Genomic DNA, 14,340 nt, shown 5'->3' on the forward strand with positions numbered 1-14,340 from the left:
AAGTTGTTTCTTGCTTAGGTTATTGAGTTCTCTTGATATTTTCATTGACAGGGTTACTACCTTGTTTCATTGATGCATGTGCACATGCTTGCCTCTGCATGTTTAGTTTGTTTGTATTGGTTGGCAATGGTTTTTATTAGAATCTTCTTTCACTGCTTAGTTTGGTTATTGTTCAGAGGTTTTCAAGTTTAAAGTTCTACACAAGAACAATGCTTTGATTTGGTTAGATCATTGTTAATCTATTATCTGACATTGTTTTGGGTTTCCAGCATATGGAGATCATGATATGGTGCATAAGGCATCTGTAGACACCCCATTTTTGACCGTCCTCAAGACTTGGATGTTCTTGCAGGTATATTCAGTGACAAGTTTGAATGCTCGTCGGAGCGCTCGAACTCCACAGCAGAACGCCACAGGTTTGAGCTTTCCAAACCCTGCATCAATTTTATCTCATTTTTGGACCATGTTTTGGTCATTCCAGCATGTTATTCTTGAAGCACTGTCGGCCATGTTAAGGCACTGTCGGTGATGGATTTTGGTCTGCTGGCCATTAATGTGCCCTGCCGGCCATCAATGAGCCCCTGCTGGCCATCACTGATGGCCAGTCGGCCACCAGTGTATCAGTAGATATTTTCTAATATTTTGTGCCAGCTATTTGCACAGGTTGAGCCATCTGCTTGCACGTGTATGGCTGGATCTCTTTGAGAGGATTTTGTATCTTCTATATATAGGAGCCTTCCTCTTACATGCTCAAGGTTGGAAATTTTGAAGACAAAAATTTCTCTCTCTCTCTCTCTCTCTCTAGAATCCTCTCTTTTTAAATATTTTGCCTTAAAGCCTTAATTCTCTACACTTTTGCTTGTGAGCTCTTGATCAGACTTGATCACCATTGTGTTGAGGTTGCTTGAGGTCCTATTTGAGCTCTAGAAGAGGATATTAGCTAGGTTTGAGCTTGGATTTGTGCCTAAGTTGTGCTTTGCTTCAAAGGTATAACACTTACCTTCTTTAAGCTTGTTTTGCACATTTGTTTTGCCACCTTTGCAAACTGTTTTTGGCCTGGTTTTCAACTACAAAAACCTCTATTTTTGAGGCTTAAAAATGGTGGTTTGAGGCTATTTTGGAGTTAAGGGTGGTCTACTCTTCTTGTAGCTTGCTTGCTAAGTTGTTGTGCCATCTTTCAAAGTTGTTTTAAATCAAACTTTTTGGCCTTTCTAACCACTGAAAATTAGAGTTATTTCAGTGACAAAAACTTTATTTTGAAGTCCAAAAGTGGAGGGGTTAGCCTCCCCTCCTTGTGTCTTGTTTGCAAGTGTAGCCTAACATGTGAGCATGTTTTCTATCTTTTTGTGACTTGATCTCAGCATGTTTTAGCTACTGATTTGGCATGATTTAACTCTGTTTTGGGCTGTCTTGGTCATATGAACCTTGTCTTGCATGGTTGTAGTGCAAATGGCTTCACTAGCTTGGCATTTTAGCCCTCTAAACTTGATTTGCTTGAGATGTTTGCATGTTGAAGTGTCTTTTTACATGTAATTTTAGTATTCGTAGCTCTGTCACATGCTCATTTGCTTCACTCTTTCATTGATTTGTAGAGTTGCTCTTGAGTCTTGTTTGTAGCCTAATATGTGAGCATGTTTTTCTAGCCTTTTTGGTGCCTTAATCTCAACAAGTTTTAGCCACTGTTTTGGCATATTTTAACTCTATTCTGAGCTGGTATGGTCAGTTGAGCTTTATATTCCATGGCTATAGTGTAGTGCTCTTCATTAGTTTGGTGTTTTTGGCTTTTGAACATGTTGTGCATGAGTTACTTGCATGTTGTAGTATCATTTTTCATGCCATTTCAGTACTGAAATATCTGTAACCTCACTCATTTCTTCATTTTTTCTTTTGCTTTGAGGGTTGGTTAGCCTTAGGGTTGTGTTTAAGCTTGAGATTGAGACTTGTGCTTAATGGTTTTAATCCTCTTTTGAGGGTTTCTACTAACCAACGGCATGATCTCTCGCATGTCTTAAATCATCCCTAGGTTAACACCTCTCTCATTTGAGGACACTCACCTTGGACTTAACCGGTTAAAGAATGGTTTGGTAATGTAAAATGAGTAAATAAAACATGACAAGTGAAACATGAACAAGATAAGCATGTTGTGTTTGCATTGCATGTGTTCAATTGGACGTCATATTGAACACAAGGTAGATTAGAGCATTTCATACTCAAAGTGATGAAATGAGCCAATCTCCTTTGTCTCCATTGCCTTTGATCATTCATGACAAGGTAGTGATCTAGAGTCTTGTTTTTGTGTATTTATTAAAAGTGTACAACTTGGATCTTTGGCCATCATGCATTGAAAATTCTTAATTGGTGGTTTTGGATCCAAGAGTGCCACTCCTTTGATGTTTTGATATGATAAGGTGGGGCACAGTACAAACATATCCTTGGTAAACCCTTCATTTCCCTCTGTTTGTGCTCTGTTGCAGTGTGGTAATTCAGCACACCAGTGACCGGCAGTGGCTCACTGATGGCTGGCAGTGCTTCATCCTTGGCCGACAGGGCACACTTTTGGCCGGCAGATGGCCAGCAGCAAGCATTCATGGCCAGCAGGTCACTGGTGCAATCCTCAGCATTGGTTTGGTAAGGTGGAGCAGAAGGTTCTAGATTGTAGTCAACCCTACAAACAGAGCCTCTCAAGAGCAAACCGGAAGGCTTTTCGGGGCAAAAACCGAGTGCATGCATCTTCTACTTTCCAAAGCAGAGCTGAGGCAATGTAGTTTAGTGCTTTACATGTTTGGTGTACATTGGTTTTGTAATTTAATTAACTAATGGCTAATTAGTTAAGTGTTGTAATAATTAGTCTAATTAGTTTAATTAGATTAGTTTGATTAGCTTAGCTTATTCATTCGGACCCTCCTTCATGAGGGCGTAATGTTGTAATAAGTGTGCGTGCGTGCATGCATGTGTGCATGTTTTCTAACCCCACGTCTTTCTCCCTTTTATTTAACTGATTTCGATGGTTAGTTTAGGGTCATGTTTCGATTAGCATACCTTATGCTCGCATGCTTGTATCCATTCATTTGTCTTGCATGTACTGAGACTCGGCGCATCATTCAAACTGCATCGTATTTCAATACTTATTTGAATACGCGTTTCAAAGCATGCCATCAAAGTGTTGCATATAACATGATTAGGTAGCCGAGCCTATCTTATTTCATGTTGCATGTGTTGCATTAGGCATTTTAACATAGCTAGGATCATGCATTGTTTCTAATTAGCTTTTGTTTTGGTTTGGAGTACACTGTAAGTTTTACGCTTTAGCATACTTGCATGAGTGTGAATGTTGCCATGATAGCATGCTTGCTATGAGGCTATTTGCTTATATGCTAAACTGCATGAATGCCTATGGATGAAGGCTTTGTTGCTTGAATTGGAATGATTCAACAAATGTATATTTTAAGCCCACTTTGCATAGTGGGAAATCATCATGTTTTAAGCCCACTTGAGGTGGCAAATCCGCATTTTTAAACCCACTTGAAGGTGGCAAATTCAAACCATTTTCGAAAGCAAACATGAGTTGAAATGTTCCAATTCTTGCGACATAGTCTATACTTGCTTACGCGAGCGTCACATAGTAAAGTTAGCTAATAAACTGGAATAAGAACACATGTGTTTATAAAACAACATATCATGCTTAGTAGAGGCCGATCCTTTGATCAGGCGAGTGGGGGTGCTCATTTCAGGACCTTCCCCTCTCGTACCCAAGTTCCTGAGCCGAGGCAACTTTGGTGATGACAGACACGTGGCCTTTGGCACGAGTCAGGGTTTTCTAAATTTTTTCAAAAATAAAATATTTAGGTGGCGACTATGTAATCTGGAAAAAAGTCAAGTTTTGGCATTATTTGATCCAAAATTTGATTTTTCAAAATGATTTGCCGGATTGGACTCTTTGGTGTTTATCAGTTTCACATTGCACTTTGTGAGACTAGATTCAAAACCATGACAGGAGTCTGAACTGTAGGACCAATTCGAGCCCTCCGAAAGGGGGCGCGAAGAAAGTCGAGCTACATCATCACTTTCTTGAGAATGTTGGGTCTCAATATACAAATTTTACATCATGGTGTTCTTCTATCCATGAAAGGAAATCAGCTGCAATTAAGTGTTCATGGCCTGATTCAGTAAATCACTCTGCAGAATCTGCTAGAACAAGTGGTTCGACACTCTTTATTGAAGATGCACTGTTGAATATTGAGATAGAACAGGGATATACACATGAAATAGGAGGGGAATTAGAAATTGCATCTTTGCAGAAGACTGGAGGCTCATTGTTTTTCAGGTCTAAGATAGAGGGGATGACAGGGTGCTACCCATTTGAAAATATTCGACCTGCTGCTGACATACTCTTTTTGCATGGGAGTTCTAATTTGGCGATTGCCAAACAAGCAATAGTATCCTTTCCCATTGTATTGTTTTGCTCCTTCTGCTGATAGGACATATTTACAGTTATTAGAATAGTCTTTTCTTCTGTTTCCTTAATTTTATCTTAGTTTCTATATTACTTGTTCGATTGGCACTAGACAAGGCCATTAGAGGAATGGGGACACATTATAGATGATTTTGCAGCTACATTTAATATTATGAGGCATTCCTTACTGGAGTCTTTTACCTTTTATCTTCTGGATGACCATACTGATGACACTCTGTAGGTAACTTATCATATTTTTTTCAGATCTTTGTTGCGTATGAATATAAGCTTCTGCTTTCTGCTGACTAGGTATACTTTTAAGCCTATCAATCTTATGATGTTTTCTTAAAATTTATTCTGTTTATTTAACCCCAAGGGGTTGGCCTGGTGGTAAGGCCTTGGGTCTTAGGGGTGTGCTCCCTCTAAGGTATAAGAATCAAAACCTTATAGGTACTATCAATTCCTTGGTGCCAATGGATTGGAGGAAAACCCTTGAGTTAACCGTGGTGCACTTGTGGAAAACTCCTTGCCGAGAGCTTGTGCACCCTTGGGGATTGGTCGGGCTTTGATCCTGACACTCCGGTGTCAATAAAAAAAACTTTGTTCTGTTTATTTAAGTTTCATACTTCTCTTAATTTGAAATATTATTATAGTAGTAGCAAAATGCTTTAGTACACAGACAAGGTTGGAATGTAGGTGCAGTTGGTAGTGTTTCTTACACTATTATCTGTTATGTAGTTTTAAACGAGTCCTTGATGACTTAAATAAGGCCAATTAATCGTACACTGGAATCAATGATCACATATAACATGTTGAAGCAGAAACAAGAAGGTTGATTAATCTGGATAACATCAAAGTTTACCTAAAATATTTGAAGTTGGTTTTTATAATCATATTTTCTTTAGTAAGGATATGTTATCTGTCTTTTCAGAGTCATGGCCCCTCTTACAAACGAAATATTTTTGTGGTAGGCCTTATTTTTACATGAAGTTATGTGGCTGAAATAGCAATATTTGTGTTCTTTATTTATTTACTAAATCTTCCTAATTCCCTAGTGAGTGCTCATCTATTGTAGATGTCAAATCTGTTGACCTTTCATCATCTTTATTGGTGAGGGGAAGCATATTTGATAGGTTCGCAAGGACATAATGTAGGTAAATTTTACCCCAGCTTTGTTTGAGTTTGGGATATTTTAGGGCTGGAATGAACCTTGTCTGCTGAGGGGTTGTTGACAAGGCTTATGGATTTGAGAACTCTGTTAGAATATTTTCTCTCTTGTTGCAATAGGGTTTTGTAATATGAATGTTACTTTACGTTTTGAACGTCGTTTACTAGGCATTTCTTCTTTTCCTTGGTAGGAAAGCTTGTTCATTGTCCAATCTTTACATTCAAATGTTTCTCACCATGTGATATTTCTTGCCTATAGCATACTACCTGAATTGATGCTTCAATATCTCCTAAGAAGCACAGACACTTCTAAGAATGTGACGTATCCGTGTTGTGTTCGTGTTGGACACCGACACTCTTTGGACACTCTTAGGACACGTGTCCGACACTCTTCAAAATGTGTCATATTTTAAAGACCCAGACACTCTTTGGACACTTGGAGGACACTCTGTTGCTTAAACACACGTGTCTATGGATTAGACACATGTGAAACTAATTATAAGTTTGAATAAAACAACTTAAGACATAATAATAAAACAAAAATCATATAAATTTATAAGAATTAGTGTCACATTATATTTTTTTATTATCTTTGAATGATATATTCATATATATAACATATAATAAATATATAAAATTATATATTTTATACTGTCCCCTGCGTGTCGTGTCCTGCATTTTTTGAAAATTAGCGTGTCGGCGTGTCCGTGTTGTGTCCATGTCGTATCACGTGTCCGTGTTCATGCTTCTTAGAATATCTCCAAATTGTGGTTGGGAATGATGGTATGGATGGATATATTTAGACCAAATTCATGTGTCATTTCTGTATCTAAACTGAGATACGATATGGCTATTATAACCTGACTAGTCCTTGATATCATGCTGGTGGTAACAAGGTAGACTGCCTTTTGATCTTGGCTGAGTTATCCAAATTATGCTCGAGTCTTAACATTGTTGTGTATGCTTATGGTTCTTCACATTTTTTGTCACATAGGAAGCTTGTTACCTTCTTCTAGAAATCTCAGGCCCAACAACTCATCCTAAGGTTGCACAAGTTCTGTTAGAAAGGAAAAATCCCGATGCCAATGCTGCTCTTATGGTTCTAAGGTGGTGTGGGCGTGATGGTGGAGCACGGTTGGTTTCACTTGGTAAGGCTGTCACTGCAGTTTGAGTGAGAGTGGAGTGTAGACTTTTGACCGAAGCATTTATGTACCAGAGAATGCTCTGTATAAAAGTTAAGGAAAAGAAGTTGAAGTATGGATCATCTCAGCGCTCCTCAAACGACTTAAAAGGTGAGTGCAGGACTTGGGTGGAGGCACTGGTGACAAAAATTTGTTTTCTTTGTATCCGGAGAAACTTGGTTGACCGAATGTTAGAATTCCCATGGAATTTAGTTGAAGAGAAATATCTCCACAAAAGCCTCTTGGATTTTGCTGTTGATGACATAACAATCTAGATTTTCAATTATTCTACCCACCTATAGATATAGGATATAGGTGTGGTGTTGATAAGGAAAGGAACAAAGTGAACAAAGCATACATAGAGAAGAATAGGTGCAACATACGTAGTAGGGACTTAAGAGTAAGAAAATAAAGGTTAAGGGTCAATAATAAGGTGAGTTATATTATATCTTGAGCCATTATAATATATTTTACGTATGTTTTGAGTTACCATAATTTATTTTATGTAATTATGTTTTAATTATGTTATTTATTTTATGCACCTTATTTTATATAATAAAAAAAATTCATGGATATAACTGTTTATTAAAACGTGTTTGGAGTAATTATTTTATAAGTACCACTACGGTGGTCCCATGCCTTGGGGGACTTTAAATAACCATTGGTCCCTGTTTGGCCACTTTGTGGTCCTCTATTTGTCATGGATCCATTGACCCTTGTTTTGATTGTCATGCTAGTGACCCCTGTTCTGTTCTGTCCTGTACTGTGGTTATGGTCATTTACATAATTTCTGTATCATTTGTCAAATGATTTTCGTATTAAATATTCTGTATTTTCATATCAAGCTCTGTTTAGCCCCATAATTATCCATGGTGAATTTTATGCCCTTATGCTCTTAGTATAATATGTCTTACTCTGCCATGTGCTTATAGTTGTTTACCACTTTCAGGTGACATGTTAGGGCCGGTGCGTGGGATAGGCACAAAGCACTTTGTAGACATAGTTGAGCTCTGACAATTTAATTAAATAGAAGTTCCAATGATTATTTTGGTACCCTCACTTAAATATTATTTCCACTTGCATTTATTAATTTGTTCAAGAATTGGCCGTAGGTAACTTCAGTTACTGGCCATCACGATACTTAACCCTAAGGTACAGGGAGCGGGTCGTGACAGATGACCCCTCAACAACAATTGGAAGTCTTCTTGTGGTTTTCTATCTGTAGGTAACCTCTAAATTTGTTCAAAGTCGAAAACATTGTTATTTCCTCTTTATGATTTGTATGACTTAGAAGTTGTGTTACCAACTTTAATATCTAATAACACGGTTAACTAACATGACAACCAACTAGAATATTGTCTTTTATAGGCAATGTTGTAGCACAAGAAAAAAATGTTTAAGCAGGATTAAGATGTATGGATAGGAGTAGCCAGGTCTGCAGTAGAAACAAGCTAGGGTTAATTGAGAACTTGGAGATGAGCAAAGAACACCAATGGTGAAATTGAGGAGAATGAACTTTTGTGCTTGTAATCAACCTTGGAGTGAGCTGAAGATGAATGATTTGGATTTTGGAAGGCTTGTATGAAAAAGCATGATTTGTGTTTCATCCCAAAATAGTGTGGATAATGCTCCATGGAGAAAAACAAAACACTTGGTTATTTTTTCCTATCTATTGGTGTCAGTGTTTAGGTGTCCAGTAAATATCCTACTGTCTAATGTTAGACATATCTTCATGTGGTAGGTCCTTGTAAAGGGTCTTATGCTTGTGTTCTACATTGATTTCTAGACACAATGTGATATATTATGTTTAGTATGTGTCAGATTAATCTTTTTATAAGCTGTGTCATTTGAGCAAAATTCTGTGACTGGTATGCCTACAACTTAGTTCACTGACTTGTCTTTTTTTTTCTTTTTTTTTTCTGACCATTTTAGCGCTACCGATTTGTTGAGGCATACTAAGTTGATCGTAAACTTCAGTGTGTGCAAGACTTTATTTCAAAGGATTCTGTTAGTGAAGTAGTCATATCTAAAATGAGATTAGCAAGTTACTGGAGAGCAGGATTGGTTGTAAGTATTTTAAATTGCTGATGCTTTTGTTTTTGAAAATTCATTTTATGAAATTCATATTTTGCCTTAGCTTCAAATGGCTCATGAAGAGCAGCATGCTACTCAACCTTAATATCTGTCGGAAATAGAAACAGGTTATCTACACTGTAGTCTGTTTGGAGACTGCATGATTGATTTGTATTCTAAGTTTAACTCGCCCCCCCTCCCAAAAAAAAAATATTTATAAGTTGGTTGAGTGAAATCACTCGTGCAGGATTCAGAGGTCATAAACAAGATTTTCATGTTTGATGAACTTTAACTTTGTATGCTTTCTCTTTATGAGTAAGGTCTTTGTATCTAAACATGTGAAAATTAAAGTATGAAGTGGCCCATTTTAAGCTAAAGATCAACTAGGCATATCCCCATGTAACAAACTAAATACATCTTTTGCTAGGTTCTTTTCTCTCCAATACACAATGTATTGAGGTGGGTGGAAACTATCTGGCAATGGAGAGTGCTCTTATGAAACAAGCTTTTCTAATAGAATTTGTATTTGTTGGTATCTTATTTTTCTTTTTTCTTTTTTTTTTGTTTGTTGGAAGGCTATTCTATGCAATGTGTTTCTTGCAGCCCCATTACTCCAACTGCACGCCAACAAAATCATTACCTTCTGATGAACTGATTCAAAAAGTGTAGAGACGAATGATTTAAGAGAGAAGAAAATATGCGTTATGCCTTTTAGTGCTGCTTAACATTTATAATAACAAATTCTATTTTGGAGTGGCAAAAGAAAAAGTGGGATGCTTATACTGACGTGCTTTTAACAGGAAAAGAGCATAGAGTTGCTGCTAGAATTTCAGCAAGAAGAAGTGAAGTGAGGAAAATTGCTTGAGATTGCTGTTTCTACCATTAATGAACTTGAAACTCCTGTAAGTTGTGATCTTGCTAAGGTACAAGAACCAAATTTGACGAGTTTATTGGTTCCCACCTCCATTGATTCTTTCCATGTTCTTCGGATGGGCAAAACAGTCACTTCCTCAAAACCTTCAGTTCTCGAAACTCCATCAAAACTAGGTGGATATGCTAATAGTTCAAAATTTGAAATTGAGAACCATGGCTCTCCCTTCATTCTGCAAGGTAGTCTCTCTACCAATGCGAAAAGAGTCCCAAAACCTCAAAGTGGTGTCAGCAAGATGTTCAAATTCGAAGACATTAGGACTCTTGGTATTCATTGTGTTCGTCCAATCATTGCAACCCCATTCAAAGATTTCAACAAAAGTTCATCAAGAGTGCCTCAAAATAGCAGCTTCCAAGATTATCGATTTGATCAAGTTTATCCACAGATGGAAGGAAATGGGGTCATTCACAGACTTCAAAATTCCAGGCCATATTCCCTTAGGGTTGGAACTGATCCAGTAATTTCACCTAGCAGCAATGGTTTCTTAACAAAAAAACCAGCTAGAGATCCTTACCTAAACACGTCTGGTAAACAGGCCTCATTAGATGGACTTCATAAACTTTGGAAGGCGGTCCCCTCAGATGATCTAATGGACGTCCCTTGGAGGTAAAATCTTTCTGTTTCTCTTTTTCCCAACCTTTAATAGCAATTTTTATTTTTCATTGTCAGGTTACGCAGTTTAATGCCTATAAATGGGAGTTTGGTGTTGTTCTGTTACTTACTAGTTACTTAAATTTCAATTTGTATGTTGTACTCCTTCATTTTAGCCATGGAGAGAATGGTACTCTTGGGGATGGAAATGTAAATAACGGACCAAGATAGAGGTCTGGTGATAGCGGTGAAGACGAAGAACTGCAGAGTCCAGATAGGCTTGCAGGACCGGCTTCTTATACAACACCTATGAGGGGACTAAGAAGAAGCAGATTAGCCAGAAGATGATGGTTGCTTGTACATCTTGTAATCTTAACAAAAAGAGACTTGGCCTTCTATGATACTTTGGTTGGATGGGAAACAAGAGACTAACAGACAGAAAAGCAGTGGAATTGTGGAGGCTCAACTATTTGGTGTGATTAATGTCCTGCTCTCAGTTTTTCTGTGGGTGGGGCTGCATTGTATTATATATTTACCCGGTTTAATGGCTTGTTTGCTGCAACTTAGGGAGCTATTTATATATATATATATATATGATGTCTGATCCCAGGAAGGGAAAGTCGGGTCGACCCACGCTTCCAACACCTTTCACCGGTCTCGGAGCTCGCTGGTGGTGCCTGCAAAAAGGTCCAACGGGGAGTGGGAGTCCTCCAGTGGAACCCTCCGATGATCAAGTTAGAAAAGAGGAGATTGACTGTGTAGAGAGAGAGAGAGAGAGAGAGAGAGAGAGAGAGAAGAAAAATGAAGAACTTAACCTTTGATGTGTCTTGGAAGCCTTCTTATATAATTTGTTCATCATTTCCTTGTCCACTCCAACCTGTCGTGTTGGCTGAAAGTCTATACTCTAGCTTGTATTGTTCACAGTGAGGTTGTCTGTTCCGACGTGAAGGAGTTATCGCATTTAATGTTATAGGAGCCTCATTAATGGTTGATGTGTGGTGCAATAACTTTGTAGGATCTTTGTCTGCTTACGTGGATGGTTCTCTGCTTGACAAGTGTTTAGATGCCATTGGTTCCTGGTTCAACGTTGGGTTCTCAATGGTGTTGGACTTTAGTATTTGAACCGTGAATTGGGCTCTAAATGGTGGGCCAAAAGCTTTGTGGGCCCACCGATGTCAGTATATTTTTGGTGTAGTTTTTAGAAATTTATACCACAATATTTGGTACAGTTTTTGCTTATTTGTGAAGTTGGCGGAGGGGGCCGAGCATGAAGGCCGACCTAGAGGAGAGCCGACCGCGAAGGGGGGTCGAGCGCGAAGACCGACCGAGAGGAAGGTCGACCGCGAAGGGGGGGCCGAGCACGAGGTGGTGACGGTGCGCGGGGCTCGAGGAGGCACGTGATGATGTGAAGTGGAATTGACAGGAAAGGGAAAAGGGTGGGGAATCGTGGTTGTACACGTGGTATGATCTAAACCAATGGTGAGGGAGGTGATGTGTTAGTGTAGCCCGACTTTTTCACGCCCCCTTTTGGAGAGCTCGAATTAGTCCTTCAGTTCGGACTCCTGTCACGATTCTGAATCTAATCTCACAAGGTGCAATATGAAACTGATAAACACCAAAGAGTCCAATCTAGCAAATCATTTTGGAAAATTGATTTTAAATCAACTAATGCCAAAATTGGACTGTTTTGCCAGATTACAGAGTCACCACTTAAATATTTTGTTTTTGGGAAATTTAGGAAACCCTAACTCGTGCCAAAGGCCATGTGTCCGTTATCACCAAAGTTCTCTCGGCTCGGGAACTTGGGTACGAGAGGGGAAGGTCCTGAAATGAACACCCCCACTCGCCCGATCAAAGATCGGCCTCTACTATCATGATATGATGTTTTATAAACCTTATATGTTCTTATTCCGGTTATTAGCTAACTTTACTATGTGATGCACACAAGCTAGTATAGACTAAGTTGCAAGACTTGGAACGAATTTAAATCATGTTTGCTTTCGAAAATGGTTTGAATTTGCCACCCTCAAGTGGGCTTAAAACATGATGACTTGCCACTTCACAAAATAGGCTTAAAACATGCATTTGTTGAATCATTCCAATTCAAGCAACAAAGCCTTCATCCATAGGTATTCATGCAGTTTAGCATATAAGCAAATAGCCTCATGGCAAGCATGCGAAACATGGCATCATTCGCAATCACATTCATGCAAGCATGTTAAAGCATAAAACTCACTGAGTACTCCAAGCCAATAGTTAGAAATATGCATGATTTCTAACTATGTTAAATGTCTAATGTAACACATGCAATAATGCAACTAATAGGCTCGGCTACTAATATGGCATATGATCGATTTGAACAACATGCGATAAACACATATTCAAATAAGTGTATTGAAATACGATGCAGTTTGAATGATGCACCAAGCCTCGGTACATGCAAGACAAATGAATGGATGCAAACATGTGAGCATAAGGTATGCTAATTGAAAATGACTCCTAATCTAACCATCGAAAGCGGTTAAATAAAAGGGAGAAAGACATGGGGTTAGAAGACATGTACACACATACGCACACTTATTACAACATTGCGCCCTCGCGAAGGAGGGTTGTAGACGTCCCCCGAACGACCCGGGAGGGAAATCCCGTTCTATTTATTTGGGGCAAACTACAGTTCGGACTCGAATTGTCACGGTTCTAAATCTGAACCAAAGAGTCCAAATCCGGCAAATCGTTTTTGAAAATAGATTTTTGTAAAGAAGTGCCAAACATGGACTGCTTTGATAGATATAGAGTCGCCACCTAAATATTTTTTATGGGGGAATTTAGGAAACCCTGACTCGTTTGCCTAAGGCCACGTGTCTGTCATCACCAAAGTTGCCTCAGCTCGGGAACTTGGGTACGATTGGGGAAGGTCAGCTATGAGCACCCCTGCTCGCCCGATCCGAAGATCGGCCTCTACTAACCATGATATCTAGTTTTGAAAATGTTATGCGTTCTTATTCCGGTTAATTAGCTAGAATTTACTATGTGGTGTGCACAACACACAAGTATAGACTAGATCGCCTAATTTGGAACAAAGCATTGCATATCCGTTTGCTTGGAAAATAGTTTGAGGTTCGTTACTCGCAAGTAGGCTAAAACACGGATTTCGATGAATTGTTCCAATTCAAGCAATCCAACCTTCACCCACAGGCAACCAGGCAGTTATATCACATAAGCACATAGCCTCATGGTAAGCATGCTATCATGGCAGCATTCACACACATGCAAGGATGCTAAAGCATAAATGCTTACCGAGTATTCCGAGCCAAAACAGAAACTAGTTAGTAATCATATGCATGATCCTAGTTCATGTTAAGATGGCTAATGCAACACATGCAAGATGCAACTAAGCTAGGCTGGGCTATTCTAAACATGCCACATGAAATGCAACAGATAACATGTATTCAACTTGGAATTGAAATACAAATGCAGTTAGTATGATGCGCCGGGCCCGGTGCATGCAAGACAAATGTATGGATGCACGCATGCATAGCATAAGGCATGCTAATTTAAATATGACCTAATACTTAACCATTGAAAGCAGGTAAGTAAAAGGGAGAAAGAAGTGGGGGTTGGAAGGCATGCACACACACACGCACACTTATTACACAATTGCCCTCGCTCGGAGGGTCCAAAATAATAATACAGGCCGAATAATGAATTAACTATCCTAGCTAATTAATTATTACAAAACTTCTAATTAATTAATAAATTAATTACAAAAATAGCCTAAACATGAAACTAAAAGAGACTGTCGCAGCTCTGCCTCGGAATGCGTGGATGATGCATGCTCGATTTGCCTTGTCCGGAAGCCCGGTGCCATGCCATTGTTGCCTCTGTTTGCACTGTCCTATACCTCTGAGGACTGTGAAAACCCTGGAGATGCCTCTGAATTGCTC

General features: G+C 38.9%; 1 pseudogene; it reads left to right on the forward strand.

Moving 5' to 3' along the window:
- The window catches only part of LOC114260515 (E3 ubiquitin-protein ligase HOS1-like), a 43,874-nt pseudogene extending 33,091 nt beyond the window's left edge, over nucleotides 1-10,783 (forward strand).
- Nucleotides 10,784-14,340: the final 3,557 nt, after the last annotated feature.

The sequence above is a fragment of the Camellia sinensis genome, chromosome 4 (genome assembly GCF_055761805.1).
Source record: "Camellia sinensis isolate YWXY chromosome 4, ASM5576180v1, whole genome shotgun sequence".
In the NCBI taxonomy this organism is placed as follows: domain Eukaryota; kingdom Viridiplantae; phylum Streptophyta; class Magnoliopsida; order Ericales; family Theaceae; genus Camellia; species Camellia sinensis.